Source organism: Petromyzon marinus, chromosome 61, assembly GCF_048934315.1.
Source record: "Petromyzon marinus isolate PM22_M1 ecotype Great Lakes invasive population chromosome 61, UKy_Petmar_22M1.pri1.0, whole genome shotgun sequence".
Classification (NCBI taxonomy): domain Eukaryota; kingdom Metazoa; phylum Chordata; class Hyperoartia; order Petromyzontiformes; family Petromyzontidae; genus Petromyzon; species Petromyzon marinus.
The window spans coordinates 5,272,085-5,292,023 of NC_133727.1; the positions used below are offsets into that span (position 1 = coordinate 5,272,085).

The 19,939-nt window shown below is 50.6% G+C and overlaps 1 long non-coding RNA gene across 1 annotated transcript; it reads right to left on the minus strand.

Annotated features, from left to right (window-relative positions):
• Positions 1 to 17,415: 17,415 nt before the first annotated feature.
• On the minus strand, positions 17,416 to 19,478 carry LOC142906057 (uncharacterized). Its single transcript, XR_012930039.1, has 2 exons — positions 19,379 to 19,478; positions 17,416 to 17,886 (listed from the first exon to the last, which is right to left on the minus strand). It is a non-coding gene; the product is annotated as an uncharacterized LOC142906057 (long non-coding RNA).
• Between the last annotated feature and the right edge of the window lie 461 nt (positions 19,479 to 19,939).

The window sequence follows — 19,939 nt, forward strand, 5'->3', positions numbered from 1 at the left end:
AACGTGGGAGAGGAGAGAGGGGCCTGGGGGGGGCGGATGGAGACGGACTGGGAGGTGGAGGGAGTCAGGTCCCTACTGACGCCACGGGGCTCGGTGTTTTATTATTTAAAATAAAAGCGTATGTTAGTTTTTTTTTGTATTCTATACGTAGCTCTTTATCAGAGTGCGACCTGGCTTCCACGCAAATGATAGCTTAACAAAGTGGCTCGTCAACATCGTACGGATTTATTTTTTTTGTTTGCCTCGTCAAAAAACTCTCAACGCCTCACGTCGATTCTCAATGTGGACGGGGAAAAAAAAACGGGATGACCCGCAAAAATATCCACGCGACCACGGGCAAAGAAAGAGAGAGAGAGAGGCATCGCAAACTCAAAATATACAGCAGGCATCGTCAGGGTCGGGATCAAACCCACGACCCCTCCTGTGTACCAGGCGAGGTAGTTAACATCTAGCCACCGTGTTATTCGGCGCCAGGCTGGGCCTAACGATGTGGATTTAGCTGGCCGATATGAACCGTGCATGCCAAGTGGCATATGCGTACCGTGTTTAAGTCAATGAGATTCATGATCTGGAATTTTTTTTGTAGTTGTTTCCACGGAGAAATGAGATACAACTGACCCAACATTTTACATTTTAATGGAGCTAATATTACATATGGGATGGTTTTTTTTTGGTTCCCAATTGGCCGGGGTGAATTTAATAACGTATCGGCTTTGGCGATCATTCTATAACGCAAACAAAATATGTCACGGTGGGGGTGGTGGGGGGGCGGAGGGTCTCTTTGGTAATTCCCCGCGTCTCCCCAGAAAATTGGGCCTATTAGTGGCAAGCAAACGAGCCGTTTGCTTTGGTGCAAACTGCAAAATCCGACGAATCACCAGGTTTTCTTTCCCAGCCATCAAAGACAAAAGCTCACCCGTGTAGTCTGTAAGAGACTGTTGGGGCAAAGTGATGTTAGCGAGTTGGACAAGGGATTTATTTTTTATTTTTTTTCCAGCCATCCCGATCCCGGCCCTGACGCCTGCTATGTATTTGGAGTTTGCGCGTCTGTCTCTCTCTCTCTCTCACCGTGGTCTCGTGGATTTATTTTTTCAGCCGGGTCCTACGGTTTTTTACCCCTCCACATTAACAATGAACATCACGCTTTTCAGAGAATTTGGTTTGCTGTGTTGATTTCCCACGCGATCGTGATAAGCCACTTGGCTGAGCTGTCGTTTGTGATGGCCAGCTCGCTTCTGAAAATCTGCTATATAGCTCAGTGGGAGCTTGCCTAGTGACGTAAAAATGCGTAAATTGTATCGTGGTTCGTGATCGTTTTGAGCTCTCCTGCATTTGTGGTTCGCGCGTGAGAACCAGTGGTGCAAAGCGATTCGGAACGGCGGTGCAGCGGCTAGCGCATCGCGCTACGAACCAGGCCACCCGGGTGTGATTCCCGTTCACTGCCAACATCGGTGACGATCATCTACATCGGTTTTGGTACTTCTGGGCATCCCCTAGGTCGACTCAGCCTTGAATGAGCAACTGCTACTGCGTGCGCAAACATCAGAACTGGTAGAGACAAAGACGGCCGGGCGTGGTGCTGGCCACCCGCCCCCTCGCGTGCCGTGCCGGCCTTCATAGGTGCTGCTACTCGCAAAGAGCACTTGCCCCAAGAACGTGTAAAGGTTATACGGGGGGACCTTTGTCTATGTGCTGTTGGCCACCCACCCCCTCGTGTGCCGTGGATGGCCTTCGTAGGTGTCGCTCGCTGACAGCACTTGCCCCACGAGTATTTTAAGGCTATACGGGGGACCTTTGTCGTTTGATCTGATTCAACAGGGATGGTCATCTCTCAAGAGACTTCACAGGCGAGTGCAAAGCACACATCCTCTTTGCTTAACTAATACAGTAAGGGGAAAAAGTATTTGATCCCCTGCTGATTTTTTACGTTTGCTCACTGACAAAGAAATGATCAGTCTATAATTTGATGGTAGGTTTATTTGAACAGTGCGAGACAGAATAACAACAACAAAATCCAGAAAATCGCATGTCAAAAATGTTATAAATTGATTTGCATTTTAATGAGGGAAATAAGTATTTTACCCCTCTGCAAAACATGACTTAGTACTTGGTGGCAAACCCCTTGTTGGCAATCACAGAGGTCAGACGTTTCTTGTAGTTGGCCACCAGGTTTGCACACATCTCAGGAGGGATTTTGTCCCACTCCTCTTTGCAGATCTTCTCCAAGTCATTAAGGTTTCGAGGCTGACGTTTGGCAACTCGAACCTTCAGCTCCCTCCACAGATTTTCTATGGGGTTAAGGTCTGGAGACTAGCTAGGCCACTCCAGGACCTTAATGTGCTTCTTCTTGAGCCACTCCTTTGTTGCCTTGGCCGTGTGTTTTGGGTCATTGTCATGCTGGAATACCCATCCACGACCCATTTTCAATGCCCTGGCTGAGGGAAGGAGGTTCTCACCCAAGATTTGAAGGTACATGGCCCCGTCCATCGTCCCGTTGATGCGGTGAAGTTGTCCTGTCCCCTTAGCAGAAAAACACCCCCAAAGCATAATGTTTCCACCTCCATGTTTGATGGTGGGGATGGTGTTCTTGGGGTCATAGGCAGCATTCCTCCTCTTCCAAACACGGGGAGTTGAGTTGATGCCAAAGAGCTCCATTTTGGTCTCATCTGACCACAACACTTTCACCCAGTTGTCCTCTGAATCATTCAGATGTTCATTGGCAAACTTCAGACGGGCATGTATATGTGCTTTCTTGAGCAGGGGGACCTTGCCCGCGCTGCAGGATTTCAGTCCTTCACGGCGTAGTGTGTTACCAATTGTTTTCTTGGTGACTATGGTCCCAGCTTCCTTGAGATCATTGACAAGATCCTCCCGTGTAGTTCTGGGCTGATTCCTCACAATTCTCATGATCATTGCAACTCCACGAGGTGAGATCTTGCATGGAGCCCCAGGCCGAGGGAGATTGACAGTTCTTTTGTGTTTCTTCCATTTGCGAATAATCGCACCAACTGTTGTCACCTTCTCACCAAGCTGCTTGGCAATGGTCTTGTAGCCCATTCCAGCCTTGTGAAAACCACACCTGATGATGATTGCTTGTGTTGCAGTCGAAATGTCGTGAGAATTTTATTGTTTTATATTTTTTATTTTTTTATTTTATTGTTTCCCTTCTGCGATATGAACCCGGCGACCCGAACTTCGATTCCCGCTCACGGCCAACACCGGTGACGATTATCGGTCCTAGACCTCCCCTGGGTCGACTCAGCCTGAAATGAGTACCTGGTGCAGTGTGTGAGCATCGCCACTGGGGAGACAAAGGCGGCCGGGCGTGGTGCTGGCCACCCACCCCCTCGTGTGCCGTGCCGGCATGCATGGATGCTCGCTAACAGCACTTGCCCCAACAGTCTGTTAAGGCTATACGGGGGACCTTTGTCCGTGTATTTTTTTTTTGGTGGGTGTGAAACGTCTAGTATTTTTTCACCTTGGTGCATCATTCATTGTTGCAGTCGATGGTGATTTCGCTCGGGAACTTTACGTACATTTGGTGTTTAACGTGTCTCTCTCTCTTTATTTTATTTTTTAACGATCAGAGGAAACGCAAGAAGATGCTCGTAATAGTCGGCACTTCGCTTCGTCCATCATTTCGGTTTGTTGTTTGTGTTTTTTTCAATGCTTTGCTCTATGTGCCCCCCCCCCTTCTAAAATGAAATATTTCACGCTCGGCTCTCCTCCTTCTTACCCCTTCCCTCTCTCTCTAACCGCCCCCCCCCCCCCCCCATGTCTATGTTCCCCCTGTTTGCTATGTAATATTTGTAAAAATATATCTCCCCGTGGTCGCGTGGATTTGTCTCCGGCTGCTCGGCTTCTTCCCCTTCCGCATTTGGAATGAAAATCACGTGCTTGTCGAGTTGTGGGCTGTTGATATACATTTCATTATTATCATGATGATGATGATGAGGATCGTGATGAGCCACTTCATTGAGCTATCATTTGTGGCCAGGTCGCTTATACAAAAAAATATAGCTGTGTGGCTTAGTCGGCCTTAGCTGGTAAAGTTTTAATAGTGGATGGTGGGTGGTGGGTGGGTGGTATGGGTGAGTGGTGTGGGTGGTGTGGGTGCGTGGTGTGGGTGGTTTGGGTGGGTGGTTGGTGTGGGTGGTGTGAGTGGTGTGGCTGAGTGGTGTGGGTGAGTGGTGTGGGTGGTGATGGGTGGGTGGTATGGGTGAGTGGTGTGGGTGGTATGGGTGGGTGGTGTGGGTGGTGTGGGTGGGTGGTTGGTGTGGGTGGTGTGAGTGGTGTGGGTGAGTGGTGTGGGTGGTTTGGGTGGTGTGGTGTGGGTGGGTGGTTGGTGTGGGTGGGTGGATGGGTGGGTGGTGTTGGTGGGTGGGTGGTGTGGGTGGTGGTGGTGTGGGTGGTGTGGGTGAGTAGTGTGGGTGGTGTGGGTGGTGTGGGTGAGTGGTGTGGGTGGGTGAGTGGTGTGGGTGGTGTGGGTGGGTGGTGTTGGTGGTGTGGGTGGTGGTCGGTGGGTGGTGTGGGTGGTGTGGGCGGTGGTGGGTGGGTGGTGTTGGTGGTGTGGGTGGTGTGGGTGGGTGGTGTGGTTGAGTGGTGGTGGGTGGGTGGTGTGGGTGGGGTGAGTGGTGTGGGTGGTGGTGGGTGGTGTTGGTGGATGGGTGGTGGTGGGTGGGTGGTGTGGGTGGTGGTGGGTGGGTGGTGTTGGTGGTGTGGGTGGTGGGTGGGTGGTGTAGTTGTTGTTGGCGGATACTCTCGGCGTTGCGGGCGAAGCTTCATACATCCCGCATCACCGCCCCTGCCGTAACGATCACGGTATTCATCATTGAAAGGAGCGCACTGAATAATTGACGCAAAACGCTTGTCCGGCGGATTTGTCTACGGCGAGAGGGCATTTGTTCTCGCAGGGTCCCGCAACGGGGAACGTCGGAACGCGTTTCGCCTGCGACGCGCTACGGCAATGTATTGGGTCAGCCGCGGTGGCTCGGTATGCAGGAGGAGGTCGTGGGTTCGATCACGACCCTGACGCCTGCTCTACATCTGGAGTTTGCGTGTCTCTCTCCCATCATCATCACATTGGCTAGGAGATGTTGACTTCCTCGCCTGGTATACAGGAGGAGGTCGTCAGTTCGATCACGACCCTGACGCCTGCTCTACATCTGGAGTTTTGCGTGTCTCTCTCTCATCATCATCACATTGGCTAGGAGATGTTGACTACCTCGCCTGGTATACAGGAGGTCGTGGGTTCGATCACGACCCTGACGCCTGCTCTATATCTGTAGTTTGCGTGCCTTTATCTCTCTCATCATCATCATCATAATCATCATCATATTGGCTAGGAGATGTTGACTTCCTCGCCTGGTATACAAGAAGTCGTGGGTTCGATCCCGACCCTGACTCCTGTTCTACATCTGTATACCAGGCGAGGAAGTTAATATCTCCTAGCCACCGCGGCGTGTGTGTACATGCGCATGCGCAGGGCACGACGGACAAGATCAAATGGTTCACATGAAAATGAGGCCCTCGTTGGGTGAGCCACGTGGTAAGGAAGCCACGTGGTAAGGAAGCCACGTGGTAAGGGAGCCACGTGGTAAGGGAGCCACGTGGTAAGGGAGCCACGTGGTAAGGGAGCCACGTGGTAAGGGAGCCACGTGGTAAGGGAGCCACGTGGCAAGGGAGCCACGTGGCAAGGGAGCCACGTGGCAAGGGAGCCACGTGGCAAGGGAGCCACGTGGCAAGGGAGCCACGTGGCAAGGGAGCCACGTGGCAAGGGAGCCACGTGGCAAGGGAGCCACGTGGCAAGGGAGCCACGTGACAAGGGAGCCACGTGACAAGGGAGCCACGTGACAAGGGAGCCAACGTGGGGGGGAGGCGGGAAGGGTGTGGGAGGCGATCGAGGGGGGGGGGGGGGTTGGGGAGCGAGGGGGGGGCTGGTTTAGGGGCCGTCCATAAATGACGTCACGCGATTTTGGATGATTTATGACCCCCCCCCCTCGTCACACGGCGTCCGTCACAAAAAGTCAGACCCCCCCTCAAATATGACGTCACAAAAAATAAAACATGCTTCAAATCGCTTTAAACTATTGTCATTGTAGTAGTGCGTATTTAATGTGGCGCTGCACTCTGATGTTGTAGGAGAACACATTTATTTAAAAGTCTATTTAATTAAGTAGAACGTGTTTGTCTATATTTATTTAAAGTTGCGCATTTTGATGTGACGTCAAATTTCTCATACCTCTCCCCCCCCCCCCCTCGTTACACATCGTCATAAATGTCTGACCCCCTCCCTCTCCCCCAGGTGCGTGACGTCATTTATGGACGGCCCTTTATCTGCCGGGCAACAACAACAACAAAAAGGGACGGGGATCAATATTTCGGGCGTCGAAGCCGCCGGTTTTATTTCCACGTGGAGGAGGCTCATTGAAGCGCAATGAACAGAATTTATGACCGGACGATAAAAAAAACATTATGTCAAGTGTCTCGCCCGCTCAAAAGGACACCTCCGATTAGCGCGGTCGGCTGCGTACGATGCGACAGAGGTTCAAAGTGCATACACACTACCCATAGACTCAACACTGCCCATAGACTCAACACTACCCATAGACTCAACACTACCCATAGACTCAACACTGCACCATAGACTCAACACTGCCCATAGACTCAACACTGCCCATAGACTCAACACTGCCCATAGACTCAACACTGTCCCATAGACTCAACACTGCCCATAGACTAACACTACCCATAGACTCAACACTGTCCATAGACTCAACACTACCCATAGACTCAACACTGCCCATAGACTAACACTACCCATAGACTCAACACTACCCATAGACTCGACACTACCCATAGACTCAGCACTACACAATAGACTCAACACTGCCCATAGACTAACACTAGCCCATAGACTCAACACTACCCATAGACTCAACACTGCCCATAGACTCAACACTGCCCATAGACTCAACACTGCCCATAGACTCAACACTGCCCATAGACTCAACACTGCCCATAGACTCAACACTGCCCATAGACTCAGCACTACCCATAGACTCAACACTACCCATAGACTCAACACTGCCCATAGACTCAACACTACCCATAGACTCAGCACTACACAATAGACTCAACACTACCCATAGACTCAACACTGCCCATAGACTAACACTACCCATAGACTCAACACTACCCATAGACTCAACACTACCCATAGACTCAGCACTACACAATAGACTCAACACTGCCCATAGATTAACACTAGCCCATAGACTCAACACTACCCATAGACTCAACACTGCCCATAGACTCAACACTGCCCATAGACTCAACACTACCCATCGACTCAACACTGCCCATAGACTCAACACTACCCATAGACTCAACACTGCCCATAGACTCAACACTACCCATAGACTAACACTGCCCATAGACTCAACACTACCCATAGACTCAGCACTACACAATAGACTCAACACTCCCCATAGACTAACACTACCCATAGACTCAACACTGTCCATAGACTCAACACTACCCATAGACTAACACTACCCATAGACTCAACACTACCCATAGACTCAACACTGCCCATAGACTCAACACTGTCCCTAGACTCAACACTGCACCATAGACTCAACACTGCCCATAGACTCAAAGCTGCCCATAGACTCAACACTGCCCATAGACTCAACACTGCCCATAGACTCAAAACTGCCCATAGACTCAACACTGCACCATAGACTCAACACTACCCATAGACTCAATACTGTCCCTAGACTCAACACTGCCCATAGACTCAACACTACCCATAGACTCAACACTGTCCATAGACTCAACACTGTCCCATAGACTCAACACTGTCCCTAGACTCAACACTGCCCATAAACTCAACACTGCACCATAGACTCAACACTGCCCATAGACTCAACACTGCCCATAGACTAACACTGCACCATAGACTCAACACTGCCCATAGACTCAACACTGCACCATAGACTCAACACTGCCCCATAGACTCAACACTGCCCATAGACTCAACACTGCCCATAGACTCAACACTGCCCATAGACTCAACACTGCCCATAGACTCAACACTGCCCCATAGACTCAACACTGCCCATAGACTCAACACTGTCCCTAGACTCAACACTACCCATAGACTCAACACTACCCATAGACTCAACACTGTCCATAGACTCAACACTGTCCCATAGACTCAACACTGCCGATAGACTCAACACTGCCCATAAACTCAACACTGCCTATAGACTCAACACTGCACCATAGATTCAACACTACCCATAGACTCAACACTGCACCATAGACTCAACACTACCCATAGACTCAACACTGCACCATAGACTCAACACTACCCATAGACTCAACACTGCCCATAGACTCAACACTGCCCATAGACTCAACACTGCCCATAGACTCAACACTGCACCATAGATTCAACACTACCCATAGACTCAACACTGCACCATAGACTCAACACTACCCATAGACTCAACACTGCACCATAGACTCAACACTGCCCATAGACTCAACACTGCCCATAGACGAACACTGCACCATAGACTCAACACTGCCCATAGACTCAACACTGCACCATAGACTCAACACTACCCATAGACTCAACACTGCACCTCCGCTTGGCCACGGTCGACTGCGTACGGTGCGAAAGAAGTTCAACGCACGTGCGTACGTTAAGAAGTGTGAATTCAAATTTGATGGGCTAAAGTTGTATTTTTAGCTCTGTCACTGGTGACCTCATGATGAAAAGCCACTTCATTGAGCTGTCATCGTGTCACAGCCTCCTGGTACTCCTCTGAACCTTCTAAAGAGCTACGTGGTGACCCCTTAATATTGTTTTTTTTTTCGTCATAGTTTTAGTCTGGCTTTTATCCAGGCGGCGTGTGGCCCTGCTGCTGCTGCTGCCGTCACAGACCGCCCGGGATGACGCGGCAGAGGCCCCCTCAAGGCCGCCCCTTCTGTCGCTGACCCCCACGGTACTCGACCTACGCGACTCTCCTCGCACCGATGGCGCGGCCGCTCGGCCCCGCCAGGCCCCATGGAAAGGGCCACGTCCCCAACGCTCTGCCCAACGTACCGTTTGGCTCTTTCGGCCATCGTCACGTGGGTAAGGCAAAGCGATAGACCACGACGTTTCGAGGGCGACCGTCTTCAGGTCGCTCGCGTCGTGAATTATTCTATCTTTCTACCCACGTGACTTTACGGAAAGGACCAAAGGCTATGGATTTCTGCAGAGACGAAAGCTTTAAATCAAGACTCAACCCACACTTCGGCTCCGCGCCCTCGTCCTCGATCCACGTTTTGGCAGGTCTGGCTGGGGGCCTGTCAAGGGAGGGGGGGCACGAGGGGGGGGGGGCACGGGGGGGCGGGGGTGTCAGCTTCCACGGTACCACGCGCTGCCACCAGCAGCAGCTGGCACGTTGAAAGGCACGGGCACTCACCAATTCCCCCCCACTTCCCACCCCCGCCGGAGCGTGCCGCGCTAACGAAGGGCAGCTTCTCACGGCCCGACCGCTCGTCCCCCCCCCCTGCTCGTTGTCACGCGTGCTGCCTGTAATCGTTGATCGTCATCAACACCGCCTCCACCATCGCCGCCTCCACCACCACCGCCACCATCACCACCACCACCGCCACTGCCACCATCGCCACTACCACCACCATCGCCACGATTTCCGCCACCACCACCATCACCACCACCACCATTGCCACCGCCACCACCACCGCTATCGCCACCATTATCCCCATCACCGCCACCACCATCGAAACCACCACCACCACCATCACCACCACCATTGCCACCGCCACCGCCACCACCGCCACCACCACCGCTATCGCCACCATTATCCCCACCACCGCCACCACCATCGCCACCATCACCACCACCGCCACCGCCACCATCACCATCACCACCACCGCCACCACCACCACCACCACCACCGCCACACCTGACCACAATGTAAAAAAAAAAACCCCACTATTTTTATTTCACGTCGTAAAAGCCCACTGAGCTACATTGCTGATATCACCGTCATCGTCGTCAGAGCACGTGGGGAATTCGTAGCGGGTGCCAAATGAATCTAAGCGCACGTTGATTTCCAAACCTGTGCCGGAGAACGATCCACCCGGAGAACACCGCGAGGGGGAGAGAGAGAGAACGCGACGACTCCGAGCAAACAACGGCAGGGGTCGTCAGGATCCGCAATCGGCGAACCTGCATACCGGGCGACGGAGATAACATCACACCGCCCCCCCCCCCCTCCCCAGCCCTGCACATCGCCATGGTTAAGCGAACTCCCCCACATGACGAATGTCGTGCCGAGAGAGCTTTTTTAACCAGCCGTCGGTCTGTAAATGTTCGTTGAAAGTGACAATAATTATGATTGTTGCCATCATTATCATCATTGTTGTTTTGAGCATTCTTTGTTCTGCTGACAGTCGGGTGACTACCGTGGCATTTAAATTTCGATTTGAAGCTTTCGTGACTGCAAGGATTCATCTTCTTTGGTTCTTTCGGTAAAGTCACGTAGAATGAGAATAAAATAATAAATTGATAAAATAACGCAATAATATTCTCACGACGTTTCGGCCGCAACACAAGCGGCCTTCATCAGGTGAAGGGACGAGACTGTCTGGTAGCGCTGTCCGTGACTTTACCGAAAGAACCTAAGAAGATACCGTGGCATTGTGAGCGTCTGTCGGGCCACGCGTCGCTGCGGCGTCCGTCTATCGATTAGCGCGGTAGGCGACGTACGGTGCGAAAGAAGTTCGACGCAGGGTACGTGACACCACCCTCTCGTCGGCGAAGGCTCGAGTTGACGGGGCACGGAGAGTGGCATATTCTTAGCTCCTTCGGTAAAGTCACGTTGAAGGGAAACAATAAAATAATAAAATATATATAAAACAATAAAAATTCTCACGACGTTTCGACCATAACACAAACGGTCGTCATCAGGTGTGAAAAACCCAACGGCAAGAAACATTCTTGCCGTTGGTTTTCATATATATTTTAATTTTATAATTTTATTGATTCCCTTCAACGTGACTTTACCGAAAGAGCTAAGAATATATAACAACAACAAAGTCAGCGACTGATGGGGGACGAGGTTCCATTTGAAGAGCCAGGCCATCGCGAGGAGAGCACTTAACACAGAGGGGGTTAGGGGAGGGAGGGGTGGTCTCATCATCGTTGTTATTATTATTATTATTGCCGAACCCATGGGATTCGGTGCCGAACGCGCCTGGAGCCCTCAACACGGTGGAAGAAGAGCGGAAGCAGAACGGGGTAGATGTCAGCGCCACAACACATTGTGCACGAGACTGCATCACCCAACCACCCAACCACTCAACCACAAAACCACAAAACCAACCAACCATCCAACCACTCAACCACCCAACCACTCAACCACCCATCCACCCACTAAACCAACCACCCAACCACAAAACCACCCAACCACTCAACCACAAAACCACCAAACCAACCACCCATCCACCCACTAAACCAACCACTCAACCACCCAACCACCCAACCACTCAACCACCCAACCACTCAACCACAAAACCACCAAACCAACCAACCACCTAACCACTCAACCACAAAACCACCAAACCACCCAACCACTCAACCACCCAACCACCCACTAAACCAACCACCCACCCACCCAACCACCCAACCACCCAACCACCAAACCACTCATGCACTCAACCACCTAACCACCCAACCACCGACCCACCCAACCACTCAACCACCCACCCACTCAACCACCGAACCACCCAATCACCCACTCAACAAACCACCCACCCAACCAACCACCCACCACATATGCCATAGGTAACTCTATCACCTCGCTTTGCTGGGCGACATGAGTCTCCGGGCCAGAGTATGAGAGTTACTCTGGTGGGCGGGGGGGGGTTGTGGGGGCAGCTGAGGGGTACATCCCTTGAGCACCACGGTAGCTAGGAGTTTGTGTGTCTCTTTCTCTCTCCGTGGTGAGATGTTAACTCCCTCGCCTGGTATGCAGGAGGTCGTGGGTTAGATCCCGACCCTGACGCCTGCTGTATATTTGGAGTGTGCGTGTCTCTTTCTCTATCCGTGGTGAGATGTTAACTACCTCTTCTGGTATGCAGGAGGTCGTGGGTTAGATCCCGACCCTGACGCCTGCTGTATATTTGGAGTGTGCGTGTCTCTCTTTCTCTCTCCGTGGTGAGATGTTAACTACCTCGCCTGGTATGCAGAAGGGCCGTGGGTTTAAACCAGGCCCAGGCGCCTGCTGTATACTTGAAGTTTGCGTCTTCTAGGTTGAGGTTGCCATGATAATCTATGTTGAGGTTGCCATGGTAAAATATGTTGAGGTTGCCATGGTAATCTATGTTGAGGTTGCCATGGTAATCTATGCTGAGGTTGGCATGGCAATATACGTTACAATTGCCATGGAACCCTAGGATGAAGTTGCTATGGCAATATAAAGTGAAATTGCCTTGGAAATTTAGGTTGCAGTTGCCATAGCACTCTAAGTTGCGGTTGCCATGGTAATCTAGGTTGCCATTGCCATGGTACTCTAGGTTGCCCTTGCAATGGTAGTCTAGGTCGTGGTTGCCATGGTACTCTAGATTGCGGTTGCCATGGCACTCTAGGTTCTGGTTGCCATGGTACTCTAGGTCGTGGTTGCCATGGTATTCTAGCTTGCGGTTGCCAAGGCACTCTAGGTTCTGGTTGCCATGGTACTCTAGGTCGCGGTTGCCATGGTACTCTAAATTGCGGTTGCCATGGCACTCTAGGCTGCAGTTGCCATGATATGCCCACGGCAATCATGATGGCCAGCGTCTGTGACACCCTCATCAGGGGCTGCAGGCACCTCCTTCAATCTTCTCGTCAATGGCCTCTGCAGAACCCACCCTGACGCTCGCTGCACATTTGTTGCGCGAGATTACGTCGGCCAGGATCCGCGCTAACGGTACGACGGCGCGGTTGACAACCACGTTAGGTTTTAATTGTGATTTAAAGCTTTCGTGACTGCCGTAATTCATATTCTCAGTTCTTTCGGTAAAGTCACGTTGAAGGGAAACAACAAAATAATAAAATATATGTAAAACAATAAAAATTCTCACGACGTTTCGACCATAACACAAACGGTCGTCTTCAGGTGTGTGTTGAAACGTCGTGAGAATTTTTATTGTTTTATATATATTTTATTATTTATTGTTTCCCTTCAACGTGACTTTACCGAAAGAACTAAGAATATGAACCACGTTAGGGTTTGAGGGCTACATTGCTCTGGAGCAAGAAAAGTATCCAACTTGGGAGACCTGGCTCAACGGTCAGGCCACAAGGCCAGGCCACACAATCGGGCCACGTGATGAGGCCACACGGCCAGGCTACACGATAGGGCCACGCGATGAGGCCACACGGCCAGGCCACACGATAGGGCCACGCGATGAGGCCACACGGCCAGGCAACACGATTTGGGCCACGCGATGAGGCCACACGGCCAGGCCACACGATTGGACCACGCGATGAGGCCACACAATCGGGCCACACAATTGGGCCACACGGCCAGGCCACACGATGAGACCACATGAGGCCTCATTGGCCAATTCGTGGCAACAAAAGTGATGGCATTAACAGCACTAAATGTACCGGGGCGGGTTTTTTTTCTTCTCTCCTTTAAAAGATTAAGGTGTAACTGTGAATGACCCTGCGACTTGCGTGGGCTGGCGGCTTGTGTAAAAAAAAAAAGGGAGTGATTGTAATTATGAAACATGACGGGCGCATTAACGAGGTTAGTTACAGCCAGGACCAAATTAGTTCATCGGATCATTGAAATACATTCGCCAAAACAACCCCCCGTCACGCGCGGAGTCGACGCAGTCAATTTAACGTCATCTGTTTTATAACGTGGTGGAGAGCTTAAACTACAACGTTAAAACTATTCAAACTTTTTTTCTTTTTTTACCAGGTTACGGCCTCCAATTGAGCTCATTTCGCTCTTTTTTTTTCAGAAGCAACCTGGCTATCACAAATGATAGCCCAACAAAGTGGTTTATCATCATCGTATGGAATTGTATATAGCAGCCCAATAACTCTAAACGCGTGACGTTGATTCAAAATGTGGAGGGTAGACCCGGAGAAAAATCCACGCGACCACGGGGAGAGAGAGAGAGACACGCAAACTCAAAATATACAGCAACAGGCGTCGTCAGGGTCGGCATCGAACCCATGGCCTCCTGCATACCAGGCGAGGTAGTTAACATCTCACCACTTAGAGAGAGAGACACGCAAATTCAAAATATACAGCAGCAGGCGTCGTCAGGGTCGGCATCGAACCCACGACCTCCTGTATACCAGGAGAGGTAGTTAACATCTCCTAGCCACTGTGATGATGATGATGAGAGAGACAAGCAAACTCCAAATATACAGCAGGCGTCAAGGTAGGCATTGAACCCACGGCCTCCTGCATACCAGGCGAAGTAGTTAAAATCTCCTAGACCACCGTAGCGTCCACTCCTGAACCCCATTGCTGCGCTATGCAGGGAATAGAATTGCTTTCAGATGCACGGTAGGCTGAGTAAACTCCCCCGACTAGGATTTGAATTCATTACCCACCGACTGTGACTAGTGAAGGCTCCCTGTTGCCAACCGGCCGAGTCTATGAGCTCATGGGCCAGCAGGTAACTATGCCATCTCTCTCTCCGTGACTCTGTACCTCGATGCCCCTCCGTGTGTCCCCGTGAACTCGTCTGTCTGTGCCTATCTGTGTCTGTCTCTGTCCGTGACTCTGTACCTCTCTGTGCCTGACCCTCTGTATCTGCCTCTGTATCTCTCATCGTCGTCTCTATCTCTCTCTCTCCGTCACTCTGCCCTATCCGTCTCTCTTGTGGCGCCTGTCTCTCAGGTGCCTCCGTGAATCAATCTGTACCTCTCTCTCTCTCTTGCTGTCTGTTGCCTCTATCCACGATTCTGTATCTAGATGACTCTCTCTCTCTCTGCGCCTATCTTTCCTGTATCTCCGTCAATCAGTCTGTGTTTGGGCATGCTTGTTTTGTTGTAGTACGGAGTTAGACTGATGGCCTTAATCTAAGTTTTCTTGTGGTTGTTGTTGTTGTTTGACTTGCATCCCACTAGGATTTTTTGCACGCAGCGTTGGTGTACGGTGCTTTTTTCAGTTATATTTTGCATTTTTTTCATGGATTTTATGTTTGCACAATCACACATAGTCACTATAAGATGTTTTTCTTGTTCGTTATTGTTTGTTTGTTGTGGTTGCACCCGATTCAAGAGCCGAATGGCTCACAGGGCTATACCAAAAGAAATAAACTAAACTAAATAACAGGTCCCTGCAGGGTGGGCTGGTAGGACAAGTCTCTGCGCTGTCTATTGCTGATTTTACACCCAACAGCACGATATTTCACTTCGTTAAAGTATTGAAAGGGGACGGACGGACGGACACATTAATCTATTGCAGGCTGGTACACTCAGTTTACAACTTCGTTCCTACCAGTAAAATAAACTAAACTAAAATCTCTGAAGAGTGCCCCGAACACAGCGTGCTACACGTGGCTGTGTCAAGGCGCTGCATTAACGGGACCTGGCCGACCTACCGGACACCAAATGGAAAGACCATTTATCTCCCCTCATTGCGGCCGCCCCCTCAGTGTAAACAAATGTACACGTCTCCCGTAGCCAAACGCTGCGGTGAGCTCCAGTGGAGATTGGCACACTGCACGTTGCCATCGGCCGTGTTGCTCAGCCGAATCTCGCCGGGGGTAACAGACTTATACATTCACTGCGGTGCCAGGGAGGATCTGCCCCACCGGTACTCACACTGCCAGCGGCTCAAACCAACGTTCCGCCTTCTGGGGGACATCTTCAGGAAACTGGGGGTGCCCTTCTACAACAGCAGCTTCGTATATGGGGGGTGGTGCCTTACCTGGCTAACAAGCGCCATGACCTCGCCAACTTCGCCTGTGCTCAGGCTAATATGGCGGTGTTACAGAACGAGGAATAAGATGCTGGAAGGTGACACTGACGGCTGCTCTGTGCTGCTTCCAGTGTTCAGGGGCCTGCTCAAGGCGCGGCTCCGGCTGGAGCACGCCACGTACCACACACACGTGCCGGTGATGTGCAGCGCGTCTTCCTTGAACGCTGGGGGGAGCCGGACAAGCCCCTCTCTGTACCAGCGTGGACGGCACCACCCCACGTGTTCACCTTCTGAAGCGCTCGCTCGTCAACGTGGCGTGCGTGATGACCACCACCACCACGTGACTTTTATTTCGTGTTGTGGGCACTGCATTTAGCGCCGCAGCGCGTGGATTTGTAACGTTTTGTTTTAATTTGTGTTGCTGGTGACTTTGTGTGTTTCATATCGGAATCGCCTTCCAGTGCTGTTGCTGCTGGCGGCAATAAAAGTTGTTTAAAAGTCAAAAGTCTCCATGCGCCTGTCCTCCGCGTGAGTCTAGAGCTACGAAGATCAGCGGATTCCTCCCTTCGCGGTCTCAATAAAGATTCTGCTATGGGCCCCGCATGCGGGCCACAGCTGATCACGAGGCCACCTTGAACCTCCGTAGCAGCGGAATCAGACGCCGCCACGCTCAACCGGCAGGATTAGCCCGAGACTTTTTTTACTTTTAAACAACTTTTATTGCCGCCAGCAGCAACAGCACTGGAGGAGATTTCGATATGAAACACACAAAGTCACCAGCAACACAAATAAAAATTAAACGCTATAAATCCACGCGCTGTGGCGCTAAAAAGCACCACGCACAACACGAAATAAAAGCCACGTGGTGGTGGTGGTCATCGCGCACGCCGCGGTGACGAGCGAGCGCTTCAGAAGGTGAACACGTGGGGTGGTGCCGTCCACGCCGGTACAGAGAGGGGCTTGTCCGGCACCCCCCCCCAGCGTTCGAGGAAGACGCGCTGCACATCACCGGCACGTGTGTGTGGTACGTGGCGTGCTCCAGCCGGAGCCGCGCCTTGAGCAGGCCCCTGAACACTGGAAGCAGCACAGAGCAGCCGTCAGTGTCACCTTGCAGCGTCTTTTTTCTCACTCATTGTTTTTTTCGGTAAAGTCACGTATGTAGAAAAACAATAAAATTATATTAAAACAAAAAAAAAACAATCACGACGTTTCGATCACAACGCAAGCGATCTTCATCAGGTGTCAAGAACAAATCACGGAGGTAAATACAACAAAAAGATGAGAGACGAGAATTCAACAAATCTGAAAAAAACATTACGTGAAGCACATCCAGTCAGGCCAACAACACAGTTAGACACTTCCTGGCGGACCACGAATTTCAGAAGAGTGTTAAATTTCGTGTTCAACCTTTGGATTGCACATACCAGCATATATAGAATGAAAAATACGAGGTACACGGTCAGTAATAATACTTTATTATATTTTTTTCTCGTTCTGTAACACCGCCATCCCTATAACGCGGCGTATTCAATGGGGGTCAATTGCCGCGACGAATTTTGTGCGGTTGAATGTTGTCGTGGGAGGCCGAGTTGGATCGGGAGTATGGGGCCAGTGATCCGATGCACGTTGACATCCTGAGATCTAATCTGGACAGACACCCAAGGTGAGAGCGGGTTCCCAAGGGCAGTGCTTAAGAGTCGTAGCCCGATGTTTTTTTTTGTATTTGTCTCCGTTGTTGCTTCGTTTCCTCCTCCTCCTCCTTCTGCTTCTGCTTATTATTTTTATTTTTCCCCTTCTTCTGCTGCTTCTTCTTCTTCTTCTCCATCTCGGTCTCCCACCTCTCCACATTCAGATGAGCTCCGCTGGTGCCGCATCGAATCTTCCGTGGCGCGACGAGCCCATCTCGACGAGCCGTGGGCCAGGCTCGCTCCTGACGAACGAAAGAGTTAAAACACAGCGCAGTGGGGGGCCTCACCTTGTAAACATAAAATTTATTTACAAAAAATATAGATTATATTAGCTGAGTGTGGTCACCACTGACTGTCCCTCCCCCCACCCACCCCGCCCAGAAAAAAATCGCTCGGATTAAATGAGATGTCCCACTTCTTAATGTGTGCACGTTTAACTTATTTCGCACCGTAACGTAGCCAACCGTGGCTTAATCGGAGGTGCAGTGTTGAGTCTATGGGTAGTGTTGAGTCTATGGGTAGTGTTGAGTCTATGGGTAGTGTTGAGTCTATGGGTAGTGTTAGTCTATGGGTAGTGTTGAGTCTATGGGTAGTGTTGAGTCTATGGGTAGTGTTGAGTCTATGGGTAGTGTTGAGTCTATGGGTAGTGTTGAGTCTATGGGTAGTGTTGAGTCTATGGGTAGTGTTGAGTCTATGGGTATTGTTGAGTCTATGGGTAGTGTTGAGTCTATGGGCAGTGTTGAGTCTATGGGTAGTGTTGAGTCTATGGGCAGTGTTAGTATATGGGCAGTGTTAGTCTATGGGCAGTGTTAGTGTATGAGAATTGTTAGTCTATGGGCAGTGTTAGTCTATGGGCAGTGTTAGTCTATGGGCAGTGTTGAGTCTATGGGTAGTGTTGAGTCTATGGTAGTGTTGAATCTATGGGTAGTGTTGAGTCTATGGGCAGTGTTAGTCTATGGGCAGTGTTAGTATATGGGCAGTGTTAGTCTATGGGCAGTGTTAGTCTATGGACAGTGTTAGTATATGGACAGTGTTAGTCTATGAGCAGTGTTAGTCTATGGGCAGTGTTAATCTATGGGCAGTGTTAATCTATGGGCAGTGTTAATCTATGGGTAGTGTTAATCTATGGGCAGTGTTAATCTATGGGCATTGTGTATTAATGTTGAACTTCTCTCCGCAATGTACGTAGCGCTAATCGGGGGCGCTAAGCTCAAGCTCTGGAAAGTGCAAAAAACCGCTTTGATTGACGTGACACGCGACGCAATCTGTGTAGGGAAAATGAAAGGAATTTGCTCGTAGTGTGTGGCAGTGACGTGCGGTGAGGTCAATGGCTGGGGAGGCACTGGCTCGTGTCAGAGCCAGATTCACACACTGAGGGGGGCGTGGCCTCACGGAGGGTGGGGGCGTGGCTTCACCGAGGGGGCGTGTCCTCACTGAGGGGGGGGGGGCGTGTTAGACACGTCCCCCTCAGTGAGGCAGATGTGATGGCTGCCTCCCCTGGTGCTTCTTCATTGCAGTTTCATGACGAGACCAGCGAGCCTAAATATCTTTATACACATAAGTGAAGTAGGTTACCTGGAGCATGGAAGGCGAGGACATGTAATGAAGGGGTCTACAAACATTACATTGTTGACATACTGAGATAGTAACAGGCACGTGCTTATTGCCCGCGCTCCATCCAGTTACCGAGGGGTTGCGCAATCACAGGGGAGGCTGAGCTCGTCGCTGCCTCACCTCTCGTCGTCTTCCTGTATTTGCAGCGGAGCTCCGCAAAATTTGGCGATTTTGACTCTGAAAATGATTGGAATCGCACAGAAAGGACATTTACAACACAGATCAGTGGGAAAATCTTAATATTTATTTCATTTGATTATTCTCTTTCTTTTTTACTTTTCGTAACAGCTATTTTTAATTTGAGCATGACAGGTGAGGCTCTGCCTCCCCTGACCACACGTCCCTGGTGTGTGGACATGCCCCACCCGGCGAGACGTATTGAAGGGACTTCACGATTAACCCTGCAGTTCCACGAGGTCACCCACCGCCGTGCGGTTCTCTGACACAGGGTGGTGCACTGCTTACCATTGCCGACTGCTGGAATTGGTGTTGATATACAGGGTGTTTGAAAACGATGGAACCAATTTCAAAGCGGTATATTTCACGTTGGCAACATGTTACGATTACACAAAAAGTTACAAACCGTTCAATGAGTTATCAAGTTTTACTAACCAATTTTATAAATGCTATGTGTGCCCTCCACCGGCTGTACGGACAACATCGAGACGATAGTTGAATTCG